Source organism: Nicotiana tabacum, chromosome 7 (assembly GCF_000715075.1).
Source record: "Nicotiana tabacum cultivar K326 chromosome 7, ASM71507v2, whole genome shotgun sequence".
Lineage (NCBI taxonomy): Eukaryota > Viridiplantae > Streptophyta > Magnoliopsida > Solanales > Solanaceae > Nicotiana > Nicotiana tabacum.
The window spans coordinates 44,037,941-44,054,198 of record NC_134086.1 but is presented as its reverse complement, the minus strand read 5'-3'; the positions used below and the strand labels follow the sequence as shown (position 1 = coordinate 44,054,198).

General features: G+C 40.7%; 1 long non-coding RNA gene across 2 annotated transcripts; it reads left to right on the top strand.

Annotated features, from left to right (window-relative positions):
- The first annotated feature begins 9,670 nt into the window (after window positions 1–9,670).
- LOC107788260 (uncharacterized) lies at window positions 9,671–13,477 on the top strand. 2 transcript variants are annotated; one of them, XR_001648567.1, is made up of 2 exons: window positions 9,671–10,007; window positions 13,212–13,477. It is a non-coding gene; the product is annotated as an uncharacterized LOC107788260 (long non-coding RNA). The 2 variants fall into 2 exon arrangements; XR_012711339.1 differs by having other exon boundaries at window positions 13,100–13,477.
- The last annotated feature ends 2,781 nt before the right edge of the window (window positions 13,478–16,258 follow it).

Here is a 16,258-nt window from a genome sequence, read left to right as displayed (position 1 = left end):
GGGCGGAATGCCATATTTGGGCCTCGTGCCAACTGTTTTGGACCCTTGGGGATTTTTACTACTATTCTTTACTGTTTTGACTTCATATTTGTACTCAATCATGTTGTATTCTACTATTTTTCATAACTCAGCTATATTTACTCATTTTTATATTTTAAATGATATTTTGGCTGAGCATCATGTTTTACTGTTGCCCGAGTGGCTTGAGAGATTTCGGAACAAGTGAGGTCGAGGGCCTGTGTTGTGAGGATATTATAGGATCGGGCTGCGCGCCACAACAGCGTGGTTCTGATTTATGATTATGAGACCGAGAGCCTGATTTGTTATGCCACGAGGTGACTTGATATGAGGTCGAGAGCCTGTTTGATTATGCCACGAGATGGCTTGTTATTGCGCTTGGGCCGTAAAGGGCCCCTTCCGGAGTTTGTACACCACCAGTGAGCGCGGGTACCCAGTGTGAGTGATATGATGTAGCCCGATGGGCTGTTGTTGTTTCGTATTGTAGCCCGAGGGGCTGTTCTTGATCCATGTTTTGCCCGAGGGGCTGTTCTTGATTCATGTTATGCCCGAGGGGCTGATTACGAGTGATTGTGAGATAGCCCCTCCTGGTTTTGTTGATATTATGCCCGAGGGGCGGTTTATGGTATATGTTTGTCCGAGAGGCTGTTTACGTTTTCTATCATTTATACTCACTGTTTTATCACTCGTTTGAAACTATTGAAAGTTCTTTGAAAAGGTTTTTACCGAAACTGAGCATGATTTTTGAAGTAAATGATTTCTTTACTGTGTTGGAAATGTCCTACTTTTGTTGGAGCATTTTGATGTGATTGACGTGTTTTCTTACTGCTCAGTTTTCATTTACCTTTATTACTTACTGAGTTGGAGTACTCACATTACTCCCTGCACCTTATGTGCAGATTTAGGTATTTCTGAACCCGGTAGCGGGTGTTGATTGCTTAGTGACAGAGTCATTGGAGTTATCAAGGAAGTTGCCCGACGTTCGCAACCCTGCTCTTCTCCCTCTTGTATTCCTTAAATTGTTTTAGTATATTTTCAGACCCTAGTATATGCTCGCGACTTGTGACACCCCGATGTCGGGCTTGTGTATTTATTCCGCACTGTCCATTTAGACTTACATTATGAGATATCTGATTGAGTAAAGACTTAAAAATGATTGTTATTGATTAAATGGTTAATTCGGGAGTTGTGTCGGCTGGTCTAGTTTCACGATAGGCGCCATCACGACTAGGTCGGTTATAGGGTCGTGACAATAAATTTATAATATGTATTCAACTTATTCAAATAATTAACTTAAAGTACATTATAGTACTTATTACTTTAAATTAAAATACCATTATTATTTTCAAAACGTAAGCACGTCGTGTTAAACTTATTTGTATATTTTCATACTCGACCTGTTACTGATATTGTCACCTTTTGTCTTTTTGTCTTCTTGAGCCGAGAGTCTTTTGGAAATAGCCTCTCTACTCCTTCGAGGTAGGGGCAAGGTCTACGTACACATTACCCTCCCCAGACCCCACTAATGGGAATTCACTAGGTCGTTGTTGTTAAGATTAGATATAAAATTTTATTAGTAGATTTCTGACACGTTTATATACATTTTGTCTAATACACATAAGAAAAAGTCATAATTAATTTACACAATTTATTTAAAGAAAGGATTTATAAGTAAATTTTTATTTGGTTTTAAATTACTAAAATTTAGGAGTTTCTATATATGTAGTTCAAATAAGGGAAGATTTAATGATCAAAATTTAGTTGATTTTAAAGTCCTAAATATTAGTAGAATAATTAAATTACAATTATAACCAATATAAAATCTATTTTTAAATGATAAAAAAAGCGAATGACATTTCGCTAATTGGCTTCGTGCTAGGATATGCGCGATGCGCATGTACCTTCTATCCATGCATATAAAACTATAAAAAAATATATAAGCCGTTAAAAATAAGATTTTAGAAATCTAAGCTCTTGAATATGACAAATATTGAGCCTACTTAGTCAAAAAAAAGTAGCGGATGACCTATCTAATGTTACGCGGCGCCTTCCTGAGATTCCTTGGAAGGGCGACGTAAGGCTAAGCAACTGATGTCAGTGCAGTTACTGTCCGCCAACTGAGGTCCCCTCTGTACGCTAGACTAGATTGTTAGTACCGTACGGGAAAATCAATGTCAAGAGCAATTGAGAGAAAAGGAATGAGAATTGAGAATGAAAGAAAGCTTGATTGCATTAATGAAAGCTATTACAGAAAGGCAACGCGGTGTCGAGGGGGAGAGACACCAGTACAGAGAAATGTTTGCTTGCTAGAAAGTTTGATTGCTTGATCCCCCCTAATAATGCTTAAAAAAAATCCAAAGCTATAAGACTAGACTTGATTAAGCTAGAGAAACATAATGGAAGCACATGGAATAAAACTACTCTATATTTACAATGAAAAAGACTTAGTTTGCTATAAGGCAGAAAACAGGTCCGCTGTCAGCAGCATAGTCTTTGGCATCAGCGTCTGCACGCGCGGCGTTGTCTGCGCGCGCGGCGCTGTTGGCATCTGCCTGCGGTTGGGCGCTGGCGAGGGATATCGGTGGGGCGACAGAGGCACATGCGCGCTTGTCACTTGGCGCGGCCAAGACCACAGGGCTGTCCGTGGATCTAGGCATTGGAAGGCTTGCTAGGACGCCACGGGGCGCGCCCAAGGGGTCATGGGGCATGGCTGGAAAGCCGCCCATGACATTCTCCCCCACCTGAGTTGGCGACGTCCTCGGTGCCTTACTTGCAAGATAATCTTCAATTAGGCTCTTGTAGGCTTTGAGGTTTGTTCCCCTCTCCCAAGTGTTCTCCTCTGCATCACAGCCCTGCCATTTCACCAAGAACTCTTGGTGATCTTTCCTTGAGGCATGAATCACTCTATCATCAAGGATAGCTTCAACACGCCTTTTCCCGGTTGAATTGGGCCCTCGAATACTGGGTATTGTGAGCTGGCTCCTTGAAGGATCCTCCGTGTCTTCCCGAAAAGGTTTCAGGAGGTTGACATGGAAGAGAGGATGAATTTTCCACCAATCTGGGGTATCCACCCGGTATGCAACTTTCCCAATGCGCCTTTCAATGGACAAGGGTCCAATGTATTTTTGCAATAAGCGAGGGTCATGGACCCCCGCAAATAAGTAACGCTTTGGAATTTTGACCATCACTTTGTCTCCTACCTGGTATTCAACAAAGCGACGATTCTGATCAGCATGCCTCTTCATCCGCTTTTGAGCCTTGACAAGATAGCTCTGCACTATCTCCAAATTTTACTTCCATTCTTTAGAGAAGCTAGCAGCTCGAGGATATTTAGACATATTTGGTGCATTGACTATGTGTGGGAGAAGCGGTTGTTGTCCGGTAACAATTTCAAAAGCGCTTTTGTTTGTACTAGAGCTCTTTTGTGAATTGAAACACAGTTGAGCAGCATCCAGAAGCTTCACCCAATTCTTCTGCGATCCGGTTACAAAATGACGGAGATATTTCTCCAACATACCATTGAACCGCCCCGTCTGGCCATCAGATTGCGGATGAAAACTTGAGCTGTGACTTAGCTTCGACCCAAGGCACTTAAAGAGTTGGGTCCAAAAGTTACTAGTGAAGCGTGAGTCACGATCACTAACAATGTCTTTTGGTAGGCCCCAATATTTGACGACATGAGAGAAGAAGAGTCGAGTTGTATCTTCTGCTGATATATATTGTGGGGCAGCAATAAAGGTAGCATATTTGGAAAACCGATCTACCACAACCAAGATAGTTGTTAGATCTTCGACCTTGGGCAATCCGGTGATGAAATCCAGGGAAATACTTTCCCAAGGTCTCTTTGGGATAGCTAGTGGTTCCAAGAGTCCCGCCTGTGTTAAGCGGTCTGACTTGTCCTTCTGGCATACTAGACAAGTCTTCACATACTGAGCAACGTCATCGGCCATTTGAGGCCAATAATATGCACAGCGAAGTAACGCCATGGTGCGTTCTTCACCGGGATGGCCGGCCCACAGAGTATCATGACATTCCGCTAGAAGAGTCCTTCGTAGATCTCCTCCTTTAGGAACATAAAGTCGGTTCCCTTTCACTTTCAGAAAACCATCTTCTAAGTAGAACTGGCGAGTCTTGCCCTGTCCCACCAAATCAACCAAATACTGTGCAGCAGGGTCTTTGATGAGTAAATCCTGTATCTGGTCCTTGATAGAGGTGGCTACTTTGCTCCCCCTTAGGGTGGCAAGTAGGCACACCGATGCTAGATCAGCTCTCCGACTGAGCGCATCAGCAACATGATTGGTCTTCCCACTTCGGTACTCCAGGTTGAAGTGGAATTCAGCTAGGAGTTCCTGCCACCTGGCCTGTCGACCATTCAACTTCGGCTGGGTCATGAAATGGCTAACAGCTGTGTTGTCTGTCTTGACCACGAACGGGGTTCCCAGCAGATAGTGCCTCCAGAGGCGCAAGCAGTGGACGATAGCCAATAATTCTTTCTCATGGGCGGCATAGCGCTGCTCTGCATTTTTTAGCTTCCGAATCTCGTACGCTACAGGATGCCCTTCTTGTAGCAGGACTCCACCGAGGGCATAGTCAGATGCATCTGTTTATACTTCGAATGGCTTGGCCAGATCAGGAAGGGCCAAGACGGGGCTACTAGACATAGCCGCTTTCAATGCGTTAAAGGCCTCCGCTCGCTTGGGTCCCCATTCCCAAGGCGTGACCTTCTTGAGGAGTTCTGTCAATGGTATTGCAATGAGGGAGTAGTCTTTCACGAATCGCTGATAGAAATTGCAAAGACCAAGGAACGCCCTCAAGGCGTGGATATCCTTAGGCGGCGGCCAATCTGTGATTGCCTGAATCTTATGCTGGTCCATCTTGATCCGCCCTTCCTCGATGACATGTCCGAGGAAGTCAATTTGCTTTTGAGCAAAAGGAGCACTTAGATAGCTTCGCATATAGTTCATGCTCCCGCAATCGAGCTAGGACCTTCCGCAAGTGCATCAGGTGTTCCTCCAATGTTTGGCTATATACCACAATGTCATCCAAGTAGACCACCACGAATTCATCAATGTACTCTCGAAAGACTTGGTTCATCAAAGTGCAAAACGTAGCTGGGGCGTTAGTCAAGCCGAATGGCATAACCAGGAAATCGTATAACCCATATCTTGTCACACAGGTCGTCTTGTGCTCATCACCCTCTGCAATCCGAACTTGCCAATAACCTGTCTTCAGGTCTATTTTGGTGAACACCGTCGCACCACCCAGTCTATCGAACAAGTCTTCCATTAGCGGAATAGGGTACTTGTTCTTCACAGTAATTTTGTTTAGAGCCCGATAGTCCACACAGAGTCGTAGACTACCATTATGTTTCTTTTGGAATAGCATGGGGGACCCGTATGGGAATTTGGAGGGCACGATAATCCCTGTGTCTAGCATTTCTGTCAATTGTCTTCGAAGCTCGGTGAGTTCGGATTGTGACATTCTGTAAGGCGCCCGGGCGGGTGGCTTCGCGCTCGGCACCAGCTTAATTTTATGGTCCACAGTGCGCCTAGGCGGTAGTCGCTTTGGCATGTCTTGTGGCATGACATCTTCAAACTCTAGTAGTAGCTCCTTCACGGGTTCAGGAATGGGACCCGAGGAGCATTCTACATCTTCGATGCAGAGGGTTGCCAGGAACGTGGGTTCATTTCTTTTGACCCCCTTCTTCAACTGCAAGGCCGAGATGTTTTCAACGGCCATCTTCATGGGCATGCATGGGATAATGCAGGGCTTGGTCCCGTTTGCTCCCATCATCAGTAACATGTCAGCATATGGTACATGCATGGTGTTGGTTTGCCTCAGGAATTCCAATCCAACTATCAACTCGTAGTCATCTATGATCACCACGCGCAGGTTGAATTTTCCTTCGTAAGGGCCAAGCTTTACTGGTACTTCTTTGGCTATTCCACCCACTGGCTGGGGAAGTGAGTTGATAGCCTTGACACGGCCTCTACCTTTCCCTACAACTAGACCAAGGCGCTCCACCTGAGTCGAGGCTAAGTAGTTGTAGGTAGCACCCGTATCTACCATGGCCCGAATGGGCTTTCCATTCACCTTCATCTTAACGAACATTAAGGTCCTCTCGTGCTTAAGAAGAGTCTCATCATCCGCCTTATTTTCCCTTTCTTGGTGACTGGACATGGGTCCTTCTTCTTATGGATACCAGCACTAGTATCTGCTAATGCCTCAGAAATGGAGCCAACAATTGCATTGAAGTCACCTAGTGGTTCAGTCTGATCCGCATCGTCTGAGTCGTCATCTGTCCCATCATCAAAAGTCTGATGGACGTTCATTTGTGCCTGTGGGCACTCATTGTTCCAATGTGGTCTGCCTCAATAACGGCATCCTGAAGGAGGCTTCCTCCCCCGATCATTGTTATTAGACACAACACTGTTGCTGCCTGTGGAGGTAGCCTTAGGGTTGAGCCCCGATCTCCCCCACTTCTGCTAGGGACACCATTGCTAGACTGGCCCCCTTTGAATCCCGCTCGGGCAGGCGGTTGAGGCCTATCCTTCCGAGCTTCCATTTAATAGTACCCAAGGCATTCAGCTGCTTGGATCGCCTTGGGCAGGGTATCTACCCGTTGTCTTTGTAGCTCCATACGGGCATAAGGTTTCAGCCCTTCTAGGAAAGTGAAGAGCTTGTCTTTGTGCCCCATGTCGCGTATGCTTAGCATGAGCGCGGAGAATTCCCGCACGTAGTCCCGCACAGATTTGGTCTGGCGGAGCTCCCATAGCTTTCTCCTTGAATTGTATTCAACATTTTCGGGGAAGAACTGTAGGCGTATGAATGCCTTCAGTTCTGCCCATGTTTCGAGAGCATCTTCACCGGCCTTGATGGCTTCGTATTTCACCCGCCACCAGAGTTTAGCATCACCCTAAAGATACATGGCAATGCGTTCCCTCGTCCGATGTCGAGCCTAGGCTCTGATACCAACTGTTACGCGGCGCCTTCCTGAGATTCCTTGGAAGGGCGACGTAAGGCTAAGCAACTGATGTCAGTGCAGTTGTTGTCCGCCAACTGAGGTCCCCTCCGTACGCTAGACTAGATTGTCAGTGCCGTAGGGGAAAACCAATGTCAAGAGAAAATGAGAGAAGAGGAATGAGAATTGAGAATGAAAGAAAGCTTGATTGCATTAATGAAAGCTATTACAGAAAGGCAACGCGGTGTCGAGGGGGAGAGACACCAATATAGAGAAATGTTTGCTTGCTAGAAAGTTTGATTGCTTGATCCCCCCTAATAATGCTTAAAAAAAATAATCCAAAGCTACAAGACTAGACTTGATTAAGCTAGAGAAACATAATGGAAGTACATGGAATAAAACTACTCTATATTTACAATGAAAAAGACTTAGTTTACTATAAGGCAGAAAACAGGTCCGTTGTCAGCAACATAGTCTTTGGCATCAGGGTCTGCGCACGCAGCGTTGTCTGCGCGCGCGGCGCTGTTGGCATCTACCTGCGGTTGGGCGCTGGCGAGGGATATTGGTGGGGCGACAGAGGCACATGCGCGCTTGTCACTTGGCGCGGCCAAGACCACAGGGCCGTCCGTGGCGCTAGGCATTGGAAGGCTTGCTAGGACACCACGGGGCGCGCCCAAGGGGTCATGGGGCGCGGCTGAAAAGCCGCCCATGACACTAAGCATGACAATAACCAAGATAATCTTGAAAATTTAGTGTTATTATGTATCTCGTTCTTTTATATTAATTTTGTATCAAAATAGTCGTTTAGGTACCATATATTCTAAGACAAGTTAACTACAAACAGAAGAAAAGTTACCGATAGATAAATTGTGTAGTTAAATAATAAAATTCATCGCTAATCCTACTTGGTGATAGAATCAGTTATCTATTATAAAAAATCATATTAGCTACAAGATGAATTTTGTAACTAATTCTTGTTTTGTAAAGTTAAATTATGTAACAAACTTTCGTAGTAATAATATTAGTTTCTTTTTTACCAAAAAATAAAAGTCCTTTTCCATTTATTTATTTTAACATATGCATTGAGGTAATTTAGGTATTTCTATAAATTAAATTATGATAATTAATTTGTTATCACAAATTAGTGATTACTATTTTTCTCAACAATAATTACTATTCAAAACCTAATGCCATAATAAATTTTAACGAATTTAACAACCAAGCTTCTAAGAAAATACTTATGATTTAAATTTTAAAAACAACAAATAAATCATATGAAAAAAAAAAGATAAAGGCAAAATTGGTCTTTATGATTAAACAAGGACAAAGAAAAAAAAATATCACACAAACACGCAAAGTTTTCTTGTTGGAACTTTCCTCCTTATTTTGCATTCTCTTATGTCTTAATATATTGTATCCTTATTAGGGAAAGATATCAAACACTAAATTATATTCGTTTTTTTAGAACTCCTAAATATAAGGAAAGTTTTTTTACTTTACAATTTTATCCAATGTAAATATATTTTTAAAGAGTAAAAAAGGTGAACGACATTTCACTAAATGTTTTCATGCTTTTAATAGAGTATAAATTACTCCATAGTATAAAGCTAGTAGTATATTTGCCCAAAGTTTTCTTTTTCTTTCTCCTCCACACAAACTCTCCCCCCCCCCCCCCCAACACCACCACACCCTAGAGAGGGGAAAACATAAATAGTCGATGATCAGTATGCTTCATTATTTAACAACGTCGACAACTTTTGTTTTAATCGTATTGGTTGAAAAACAATTTTTACAATTTTTCTTTTGAAACCCCCAAAAACAAGTATTTAAAAAAAATTGAAGCAACAGCAACAGTAAGATGAGCAATGTAAAAAGTACTAACTAATAACAAGAAAGGTTTTCGCAATATTTAAAGAAAAATTTCCAATATTTTTTTTACTCTCGGAAGAAATTTTTTGGCCATATATACCACTACATTTCTTTCTTTTCTTATGTATAGACATTAGTCATTAGGTATTCAAACCTACTAGCATAATTAATTTGTCATTGATAATTTGTGGACCTTTATTCTTTTTTCATGTTGTAGGTAACCATAGACAGAGGCAGTATAGATGACGAGTTCAATTGAATTTATAATTTTCGATGCGGAATAAAAATTTATGTGTAAAATTTACTAAGAGCCCATTTCGATTGGCTTGTTTTAAGTGCTTTTAAGTCAAAATCGCTTTTAAGCCATTTTGAAGTGTTTGGATAAAGTAAAAAAAGTATTTTTAAACACTTGTTTTTAAGCTAAAATGACAAAAACAAGCCAAAAGCCAAAAGTTAGAATTCCTAACTTATGGCTTAAAAACTATTTTGGCTTAAAAGTCACTTAAAACAAGCCCATCCAAATGGGCTCTAAAATTACAACAAATAGTAAATTTAAATTCATGACTTAAAAAATATAATGAGTTCAATGCTAATAATCTTAAAGGCTGATTCCATAAGATTTAAATTCCAGATTCACCTCTAATCATAAGAATAGGAATGACACTAGTAGTTGGCGATATGGCATGGTAGGAGAACTAATTAATGTTAATGAGTAAGGTTTCATTTTCAACACTCAACCCATTACCCATCTTTCTTTTGCACATTTTCCCTTTGTGGATGGCCTAACGCCATATGCTATCATTTGTTCGTTTTCCAATAGATAGTTTTGAGAAATGGGAAATTCATTTTTTTTTTAATCTACTTAGCCTCCTATAAAACAAGAAAAGAAGAAAGTGACGCAACCACTATCCAACAACCAGAACTTGAATCTTTAAAGCTAGGTTTTGAGATTATGTTTATATTTATTTTATCAAGAGCAAAATTGTCATTTTACCTTGCCATTTTATTTTTTCCCTACTTCTAATTTTAACGATGCTCGCTATTTCGACACAAACGAGGGTCTAGAAACATCTCTCCTCTGTTCCATCATAACTACGGCCTTTGAGTTCTTCTTCTTCTTCAGAATTTCTTCTTCAGAATTTGAAGAATACCATTTCAGGTATGATTATTTCTCAGTTTTTGCTCTCTTCTTCTTCTTCTTCTATTTTTTGTTTGAGATCTCTTAACAATTTTCTATTTCTTGGGTGAATTTCCTTGGTTGTTATTCTATAGTGACATAACATTCTTTATTTTCGTAAGCAGTGATTGGCACTTTTCATTGTACTGCTTTATGATGTGAATTTCAAATGGAAGTTTATTTTTTGCTCAATTTTAATGTACCAATTTAATTAATACTTTGTTAATGAAAAAATAAAGTTATACTTTTGGAATTGATTTAATTAAATGTTCATCTAAGTTATGGAAATAATATAGTAATGCCACTTGTATTTTTTGAGAGATTTATTTCTTATATTGCTTTTTGTTCACTAGACATGACAATAATATAGTTGTGAACTTGTGATCCTTATATGTCAATAACTTATTGACCACACGAACGATAACAGAATGGTTGAAGAAGCAAAGAGGTAATACACCAAAATTTCAAGATAAAAAAACTAGGAGAGTCGAAATTCTTCCTTGAAATTGAATTTGCTGGGTTATAACAAGAAATCTGATGTATCAGCACATGTATGCTGTCATAAATCTCAAAGCTGAGATTAGAACAACGAGATTATAAATTAGATGTGATGACCCGAAAGGTCATCACTTGTTTTAGAAACAAATCCTATGTTCTGATGCCTTAAAATCTCATTTTTACTTCACCTCGATTTGCATGCGTTGTTCGGACCTATATCCGGAAAGCCTTTTATGTGAAAATATGAGAAATAGAAATTTCTAGAGTTAAAAATCTGATTATGGTTGACTTTGGTCAACATTTTGAGCAAACAGACCCGGATCTGTATTCTGACGATCTGGGGTGGTCCGCAGTAAAATATGGGACTTGGGCATATGCCCAGAAATGAATTCAGAGGTCCCAAGCTTTAGAAATCAATTTTTGAAAGAAATTATTTTGCTGAATTATTTATGAAATAAAGAAAAGAATTAATGTGTGAAACCATTGGTCTCTATGGCCTGTATTTTTGGTTCCGGAGCCCGGTACAAACTTGTTGTAGTATTTAAATGATAACTGTGAAATTTGGTGAAAAATGGAGTTTATTTGACGTGATTTGGACCTCCGGTCGAAGAGTTATGAACTTTAAAATGTTCTTGATAAAAATGATAAGTTTTGGGGTTTAATTCATAGTTTTGCATGTTAATTTCATAATTTGATTGCACGAGCAAGTCCGTATGATATTTTTGGGTTAGTGTGCATGTTTGGTTTGGAGTCCCGATGGCTCGGGTGAGTTTTGGATAGGCCACGGAGTGGAATTTAACTTAGGATGTTGCAGGTTTTTAGCTGGTATGTTGCAGGTCGTACGAAGCCTAGCTCGCAAATGCGAAAAGACCTGGTCTGTCTTGGGGTCGCAAATGCGACATAGTCATCGCAAAAGCGATGTCGCAAATGTGAAAGGCCAATCGCAAAAGCGAAGTGGCATGGAATCCTTCAGTGTCGCAAATGCGACAATTTCATCGCAAAAGCGAGTTCGCAATTGCGAACATTAGTCGCACATGCGAGAGTAGCAGTCTGAAGGGTTCGCAATTGCGGCACCTGCAACCTGCAAAATCATAACTTAGACGCATTTCAACCATTTTTCAAACCCTTTCAAAACCAAAACACTCTTGGGCAATTTTTTAAAGACAAGTACTCTTCCTAATCAATTGTAAGTCATTTCTAACTTATTTTCATCAATCTTTAACATCTTTTCTCATGATTTCAACTCAAAATCAAAGGTTTTCATGGAGGAAAAAGAGTGTTTTTGGTAGAACCTAGGTTTTTCAAATTTTGGGGATTTGGACCTCGATTTGAGGTCCGATTTCAAAACAAATTATATATCTAGGTTTGTAGGGGAATGGGTAATCGAGTTTTGGTTCGAACCTCGCGTTTTGACCATGTAGGGTTAAGGGTGATTTTTGACTTTTTGGGAAAAACTTTAGAAAACCTATTTTCATGCATTCGAATTGATTCATTTAGCATTTATTGATATAGTTTAGTAACTTGTGGCTAGATACGAGCGAATTGGTGGTGGAATCAAGAGGTAAAGCGATAGTTGAGACTTGAATTGTGTTCGTAGCATCGAGGTAAGTGTTTGGTCTAACTTTAGCTTGACAGATTAGGAGTTGTGACCTATTTGTTATGTGTTATTTGTTGAGTACGATGTATAGGCATGGTGACGAGTATCTATACGTTAGTGTCAAGCATGCCCGTGAGTCTTATTCTATGACCAATGTGATTCTGTTTGTATTGTTCATGCCTTATGTGATGATTAATGTTGTTGAGCAAAACTTGTGGAAGTAATAGTGATATTTGAACATTGAGGAGCGTTGGCTCAAGTTGTATAATGAATTGTGGAGGTATAATTGGCAATTGAACCTTATAGAGCATTGGCTCAAGTTGTGAAGTGAGTTGTGAAGTAAAAAGAGAAGAGAATTATTATATTTTCTCCCTTGCCGGGATGTTGTTGCTTTTAATGCTATCTCCCTTGCCGGGATGTTGATACTTTTGATATTGTTCCCTTGCCGAGATTTGATTTTTGAACTATTATTTCCTTGCCGGAATTTTATTGTGATTTTATTTATTTCCTTGCCCTTATTATTTGTGATTGTTGTTTGGGTGAGAAAGAGTTTTAAAACACGAAGGGTGATGCCGTGCATTGTTTTGGTGAGAGAGTGTTAAAGCACGAAGTGTGATGCCGTGTATGATTTTGTGAGGAAGAGTGTAAAAGCACGAAGGGTGATGTCGTGCCGCATGATATACAATTCCGTGCCGATGATATTGACTTTATGATGAGGACGAGAGTAAAAGCACGAAGGGTGATGCCGTGTAGTTTATATTGATTCTTATGGTGAGGACGAGAGTAAAAGCACGAAGGGTGATGTCGTGCACTTGTTTGATTTCTAATTCTTGTTGATACTTGAGTTATGGCGTTCCTTGTATTTACCTGCTGTCATTCTATTATCATTTAATGTTTTCCCGCAACATGTTTTCCCCCTCCCATTCTAAACTGTGCATTCCTGCTTTTATTTTTTGATGTATATGATTTAACTGCACAGGTTTATTTGGTAGTATGGTCCTAGCCTCGTCACTATTTCGTCGAGGTTAGGCTAAGCACTTACCATCACATGGGGTCGGTTGTGCTGATACTACACTTTGCACTGTGTGCAGATCCCCGCGCAGCAGCTTTTGGACCTTAGCTTGGGGTGGCTGCCTTCAGTCCATTCGGAGATCCAAGGTAGTCCTACAGGCGTCCGCAGGCCCTGGCGTCTACCTCTATCCTTTCTTCCCGTTTTATTTACGTATTTCAGAAAGAGTGTTGTATTTACTTTTCAGACCTTGTTTGTAGTATTCCTAGACCGTCTGTGAAGTTGTGACACCAGTTCTGGGTAGTATTTGTTTAAGAAATTGTATTGGAAAGATTTAAATGGTTTTAATTGTTTCTTCCGCTCGTTTAAATTCCGCTGTTTATAAACTGTTGGTTCATAATTATTAAAATATTAAAATGGGAAAAAGGTAATTGTTCAAACGGTTAGTTTGCCTAGCTTTCACTAGTAGGCGCCATCATGACTCCCGAGGGCGGAAAATCCGGATCGCGATATTAAATTGTTGGTATCAAACAAAACCAATAGGTATACCTTTGGAGTTCAAGTTAAATTTCGCAAGTGCTAAGCTTGATGAGCACAGAGGAAACAATATAAGGTCCTCTAGAATGCTAGAATCACCAAAGATTAATTGGCATAACTGTTACAGACACATTGTACGATTGTGTTGTCGGGTATTAGATTGTTTTACAGTGTATATTAATTGACATAAGGTTGTTTCCTTTGTTTATTTAAGTTGATGGATGTAGCAGTGGGGACATATATTTATTTTCCCATCTTTTTGCTGCAGCTTTTTTCCAAGAGCTAAAATACCTGACCTGTCAGAAATAAGGAAGCTTTCGTTCTTGAGAAGTTGCAAAGAAATCTGGAATAAGACCACCAACTCTGAACATTTTCCCATCTCAGCACGTGCATGTTAAGGGTTGATGTTATCTTAAACTTGCTACTCTCGAAACAGGTTATGATTTCGCTAATAGTTGTATCATGGTTTCATTTTTTTTTGCTATGCTAATTATTATACTTTGTCCATCTGTGACGACCCGGTCCGTTGTCTCATGAGTTACCGCTTCGTTTTTCCCATTTCTACTTCTTTATGATTTGTTTATCCGTGTTATGTGGTATCGGGTTGGTCGGATCGAATCCAGAATGATTTTGATAAAGTTTGAAACACTTAGTCTCTTTAGAGTGAGTTTAAGTTGAAAAAGTCAACCGGATATTGACTTATATGTTAGAGGGCTTGGATGTGAGTTCTGATAGTTCGGTTAGCTTCGGGAGGTAATTTGTGACTTAGGAGCGTGATCAGAATAAATTTTGGAGGTTCGTAGTAGATTTAGGCTTGAATTGTTGGTGATTTCCAAATGGTAGGTGAGATTTTTGATGTAGGAGTCGGAATGGAATTTCGAGAGTTGCAATAGTTCTGTTGTGTCATTTGGGATGTGTGTGCAAAATTTCAGGTCATTCAGACGTGGTTTGGTTGAGTTTTGATCAAAAGCGGAATTCGAAAGATTTTAGAAAGTTAGGCTTGAATTCGATGTGTTTTGGTTGATTTGATGTTGTTTGAGATGTTTTGAAGATTGTGACAAGTTTGGATAAGGTATTGGGATATGTTTGTGCTTTTAGTTAAGGTCCTGGGGGCCTCGGGGTAATTTCGGATAGTTAATGAGAAGTTTGAGGAATATTGCAGCTCCTGAACTTTTGCTGCTTCTGGTATTTCCGCATTCGCAGATTGGGGACCGCGGGTGCGATGCCGCACGTGCGAGAGATAGGCCGCAGAAGCAAAAAAGGGCTAGAGGGGCAGGAACCGCAGAAGCGGCTAATGGGACCGCATCTGCGAAACCGCAGATGTGGATAAGGGACCGCAGAAGTGGGAATGCCTGGAAAGGTAGCGACTGCAGATGCAGTGGATGGACCGCACCCGCGAAGGCGCAGATGCGGAAAGTTGATCGCAGAAGCGGTTTGGTCCATTAAGTGATTTCCACAGAAGCGGAAGAAAAATCGCATATGCGGTACCGCAAAAGCGGGCATTGTGCCGCAGATGCGAAAATGACTGGGCAGAAAGTATAAATTTTAGCCTTCGCGAATTTTAGCTAATTTCACCACTTTTGACTTCGGCTTTGGAGCTTTTTGGACGATTTGAAAGAGGGGTTTCAAGGGAACTTCATTGAGGTAAGGAATTTGGACCTAAAACTCGTTCCTATGCTATTATTTCACGAATTAGAGCTAGAAATTATGGAAATTAAGGGTGAAAATTGGGGAAACTAGGGCTTGGAAACTTAGACCTAGACTTGAGGATTTGAAGGACCATTTGAGGTCGGATTTCAGAACTTTTGATATTTATGAACTCGTGGGGAGATAAGAAATCTATTGATGTAAAAATTATTGAATTTCGAGATGTGGGCCCGGGGGTTGGGTTTTGGTAATTTCGGGATTTGTGCCTTTTATTGATTGTTTTCGCTTGGGCTTTGTTCCCTTAGAATACTTTGACGTCCTCGTTCTGATTTTGGATAGATTCGATGCGCGTGGAGGCCGATTCGAGGGGCAAAGGCATCGCGAGCTAGAGATTTAGCCGGTTCGAGGTGAGTAATGATTGTAAATGATGTTCTGAGGGTTTGAAACCCCGGATTTGCACATCGTAGTGCTATATTGAGGTGAGGCACACGCTTGATGACGAGCGTGGGGTCGTGCACTATTGGGATTGTGACTTGGTCCATCCCGATTGATCATTTTACCGCGTATTTGACTAAAATCTATTTGCTATCATCATTATTTGGGCTGAATGCCATATTTGGGCTTCGTGCCAACTATTTGAACCCTTCGAGGATTTTTACTGGTATTTCCTTACTGTTTTGACTTTTCACTAAACTCAGTCATATTATATTTCACTTTTTTCGTACTCAGCCATGTTTGCTCTGTTTTAAATACTTACATGATCTTTTAAATGGTAATTTGGGCTGAGAAACAAGTTTTACTACTGTCCGAGTGGCTTGTGGGGATTTTTTTGACTGAGTAAGGTCGAGGGCCTATGTTGTGAGGAAATATCTGATACCGATTATGAGGCCGAGGGCCTGAGATATGTATGCCACGAGGTGGCTTGATTGATATGAGGCCGAGGGC